This window comes from Durio zibethinus, unplaced genomic scaffold (assembly GCF_047325235.1).
Source record: "Durio zibethinus cultivar Kanyao isolate XHJ-2024 unplaced genomic scaffold, ASM4732523v1 HiC_scaffold_394, whole genome shotgun sequence".
Lineage (NCBI taxonomy): Eukaryota > Viridiplantae > Streptophyta > Magnoliopsida > Malvales > Malvaceae > Durio > Durio zibethinus.
This window is the reverse complement of record NW_028323017.1, coordinates 595,001-600,000: the sequence shown is the minus strand read 5'-3', so window position 1 is coordinate 600,000 and position 5,000 is coordinate 595,001.

Here is a 5,000-nt window from a genome sequence, read left to right as displayed (position 1 = left end):
AAATACCGAGAGACTTGGCCGGGCCAAGCCCGCAACCGCAGCTTCTGCTTGCACCACCCCAGGGAGCCGTTGCCCGATTCAGGGACTTGGTCTGGGGTCTAGGGCAGCATCCGCCGCGTGCACGGGCTGGAGCTCGGCTCCCTTTTTTTGCATGCAAGCCAACCGATCGAGGCCATGGGCGCCTGCCGGTCACCGGAGCAACCAGTCGCCGGACAAAAATCGCCGGAAGGCATGCACGCCCTGTATTTCGTTCGAGGGACGTTGGCCGGGGTGCACGCAATGGGAGGCCCATCGCGCACACCTACTCCCCCCGTGGGGGGGGGGAGAGGGGGTGCCGGACCACCACCCCCTAAAGAGCATTAGAGATTTTACAGATATGCTACCAGTAGACGTTAAAATGTCTGAAACGGGGACACTTTTTCCAAACAAGCAAATCCCACACCGAGGGTGCGCAGGTGCCGATGGTGGTCGAGGCATGTGCCCGCAACAAGGGCCAACGTGAGCCGATGGTGGTCGAGGCAACCGCCCGCACCAGCTCGAGGCATGTGCCCACACCAAGGCCCGGCATGTATCGATGGTGTTCGACGTAGGGGCCATCTTCTGCTGATGGTGGTCGAGGCAAGAGCCCGCACCAAGGGCCAGCGTGTGCCCATGGTGCTCGAGGCAACCGTCCGCACCAGGGCCCAGCGTGTGCCGATGGTGGTCGAGGCAACCGCCCGCACCAGGGCCCAGCGTGTGCCGATGGTGCTCGAGGCAACCGCCCGCACCAAGGGCCGGCTTGTGCCGATGGTGTTCGAGGCAACCGCCCGCACCAGGGCCCAGCGTGTGCCGATGGTGGTCGAGGCAACCGCCAGCACCAGGGCCCAGCGTGTGCCGATGGTGGTCGAGGCAACCGCCCGCACCAAGGCCGAGCGTGTGCCGATGGTGGTCGAGGCAAGCGCCCGCACCAGGGCCCAACGTGTGCCGATGGTGGTCGAGGCAAGCGCCCTCACCAAGGCCGAGCGTGTGCCGATGGTGGTCGAGGCAACCGCCCGCACCAGGGCCCAGCGTGTGCCGATGGTTGTCGAGGCAAGCGCCCTCAACAAGGCCGAGCGTGTGCCGATGGTGGTCGAGGCAAGCGCCCGCACCAGGGCCCAGCGTGTGCCGATGGTGGTCGAGGCAAGCGCCCTCACCAAGGCCGAGCGTGTGCCGATGGTGGTCGAGGCAACCGGCCGCACCAAGGGCCGGCGTGTGCCGATGGTGTTCGAGGCAACCGCCCGCACCAGGGCCCAGCGTGTGCCGATGGTGGTCGAGCCAGGAGCCCGCACCAAGGGCCGGCTTGTGCCGATGGTGTTCGGGGCAACCGCCCGCACCAGGGCCCTGCGTGTGCCGATGGTGCTGGGGGCAACCGCCCGCACCAGGGCCCAGCGTGTGCCGATGGTGCTGGGGGCAAGCGCCCGCACCAGGGCCCAGCGTGTGCCGATGGTGGTCGAGGCAAGCGCCCGCACCAGTGCCCAGCGTGTGCCGATGGTGGTCGAGGCAAGCGCCCGCACCAGGGCCCAGCGTGTGCCGATGGTGCTGGGGGCAAGCGCCCGCCCCAGGGCCCAGCGTGTGTCGATGGTTATCGGGGCAACCGGCCGCACCAGGGCCCAGGGTCTGCCGATGGTGCTCGAGGCAACCGCCCGCACCAAGGCTCAGCATGTGCCGATTGTGATCGAGGCAACAACCCACACCAGGGCCCAGCTTGTGCCGATGGCGGTCGAGGCAAGTGCCCGTACCGAAGGGCAGCCTATGCCGATGATGGTCGATGCATGTGCCATCACCATGCGTCATCATGTGCCATTGATGGTCGAGGCCTTGGCCGAAGTTCGATTTTGAGCCACGGTGCCCATGCTTGGCTCCAGCATGTGCTGGTGCCGCATTTTTTTCACTCGGGACAGCATCGCCGGAGCATCGCCGGAGTACCGCCGGAGAACCTGACCGGCGGCATTGGGGTTCCGGCGATTGGGAGGGGGGCCGGGGGGGTGTGCGCACATGATGTGCGATGGGTGCTGGTACTTGGCCTTGTGTTGGCCCCCTATCCCTCATCAAACCTCTGAGAATTCACACCCCCTTAAAGAGCATTTGAGATTTTACAGGTTTGCTACCAGTAGCCGTTAAAGTGTCTGAAATGGGGACACTTTTTTCAAACGGTCACAAAATCTTCTCTACTTCGAGTTTTTAGCTGAATTTTTTTGTGCATGCCAACAAAAATAGAAGGATCATGCCTACAAAATTTGGGGCCAAAAATCCTTATAAAAAAATTTTAAAAAATCCCGAACCGCAAAAAGTTTCGAAAATCATGAAAAATAGAAAACGAGTCATCTTCCAACGAAACTTCACGTGAAGGCTTAGGGGACCATTGTATGAATTTACAAGCCATAAAAATGGCATTGGCACGGCAGAAATTTGAAGATGTGCCTAAACCCACCAGGGCCCAGCGTGTGCCGATGGTGCTCGAGGCAACCGCCCGCACCGGGGCCCAGCGTGTGCCGATGGTGCTCGAGGCAAGCGCCCGCACCAGGGCCCAGCGTGTGCCGACGGTGGTCGAGGCAACCGCCCGCACCAGGGCCGATAGTGTGCCGATGGTGCTCGAGGCAACCTGTCGCACCAGGGCCCAGCGTGTGCCGATGGTGATCGAGGCAACCTGCCGCACCAGGGCCCAGCGTGTGCCGATGGCGCTCGAGGCAAGCTCCCGCACCAGGGCCCAGCGTGTGCCGATGGTGCTCGAGGCAACCTGCCGCACCAGGGCCCAGCGTGTGCCGATGGTGCTCGAGGCAACCTGCCGCACCAGGGCCCAGCGTGTGCGGATGGTGCTCGAGGCAAGCGCCCGCACCAGGGCCCAGCGTGTGCCGATGGTGGTCGAGGCAACCGCCCGCACCAGGGCCCAGCGTGTGCCGATGGTGGTCGAGGCAACCTGCCGCACCAGGGCCCAGCGTGTGCCGATGGTGCTCGAGGCAACCTGCCGCACCAGGGCCCAGCGTGTGCCGATGGTGCTCGAGGCAACCAACCGCACCAGGGCCCAGCGTGTGCCGATGGTGGTCGAGGCAACCGCCCGCACCAGGGCCCAGCGTGTGCCGATGGTGGTCGAGGCTGCCGATGATGGTCGAGGCAACCTGCCGCACCAGGGCCCAGCGTGTGCCGATGGTGCTCGAGGCAACCGACCGCACCAGGGCCGAGCGTGTGCCGATGGTGCTCGAGGCAAGCGCCCGCACCAGGGCCCAGCGTGTGCCGATGGTGGTCGAGGCAACCTGCCGCACCAGGGCCCAGCGTGTGCCGATGGTGGTCGAGGCAAGCGCCCGCACCAGGGCCCAGCGTGTGCCGATGGTGGTCGAGGCAACCTGCCGCACCAGGGCCCAGCGTGTGCCGATGGTGCTCGAGGCAACCGACCGCACCAGGGCGGAGCGTGTGCCGATGGTGGTCGAGGCAAGCGCCCGGACCAGGGCCCAGCGTGTGCCGATGGTGGTCGAGGCAAGCGCCCGCACCAGGGCCCAGCGTGTGCCGATGGTGGTCGAGGCAACCTGCCGCACCAGGGCCCAGCGTGTGCCGATGGTGCTCGAGGCAACCGACCGCACCAGGGCCGAGCGTGTGCCGATGGTGCTCGAGGCAAGCTGCCGCACCAGGGCCCAGCGTGTGCCGATGGTGGTCGAGGCAACCGCCCGCACCAGGGCCCAGCGTGTGCCGATGGTGATCGAGGCAACCGACCGCACCAGGGCCCAGCGTGTGCCGATGGTGCTCGAGGCAACCTGCCGCACCAGGGCCCAGCGTGTGCCGATGGTGCTCGAGGCAACCTGCCGCACCAGGGCCCAGCGTGTGCCGATGGTGGTCGAGGCAAGCGCCCGCACCAGGGCCCAGCGTGTGCCGATGGTGGTCGAGGCAACCGACCGCACCAGGGCCCAGCGTGTGCCGATGGTGCTCGAGGCAACCTGCCGCACCAGGGCCCAGCGTGTGCCGATGGTGCTCGAGGCAAGCGCCCGCACCAGGGCCCAGCGTGTGCCGATGGTGGTCGAGGCAAGCGCCCGCACCAGGGCCCAGCGTGTGCCGATGGTGGTCGAGGCAACCGACCGCACCAGGGCCGAGCGTGTGCCGATGGTGGTCGAGGCAAGCGCCCGCACCAGGGCCCAGCGTGTGCCGATGGTGGTCGAGGCAAGCGCCCGCACCAGGGCCCAACGTGTGCCGATGGTGCTGGGGGCAACCGCCCGCACCAGGGCCCAGCGTGTGCCGATGGTGATCGAGGCAGGCGCCCGCACCAGGGCCCAGCGTGTGCCGATGGTGGTCGAGGCAAGCGCCCGCACCAGTGCCCAGCGTGTGCCGATGGTGGTCGAGGCAAGCGCCCGCACCAGGGCCCAGCTTTTGCCGATGGTGATCGAGGCAACCGGCCGCTCCAGGGCCCAGCGTGTGCCGATGGTTATCGGGGCGACCGGCCGCACCAGGGCCCAGGGTCTGCCGATGGTGCTCGAGGCAACCGCCCGCACCAAGGCTCAGCATGTGCCGCTGGTGATCGAGGCAACAACCCACACCAGGGCCCAGCTTGTGCCGATGGCGGTCGAGGCAGGTGCCCGTACCGAAGGGCAGCCTATGCCGATGATGGTCGATGCATGTGCCATCACCATGCGTCATCATGTGCCATTGATGGTCGAGGCCTTGGCCGGAGTTCGATTTTGAGCCACGGTGCCCATGCTTGGCTCCAGCATGTGCTGGTGCCGCATTTTTTTCACTCGGGACAGCATCGCCGGAGCATCGCCGGAGTACCGCCGGAGAACCTGACCGGCGGCATTGGGGTTCCGGCGATTGGGAGGGGGGCCGGGGGGGTGTGCGCACATGACGTGCGATGGGTGCTGGTACTTGGCCCTTGTGTTGGCCCCCTATCCCTCATCAAACCTCTGAGAACTCACACCCCCTTAAAGAGCGTTTGAGATTTTACAGGTTTGCTGCCAGTAGCCGTTAAAGTGTCTGAAATGGGGACACTTTTTTCAAACGGT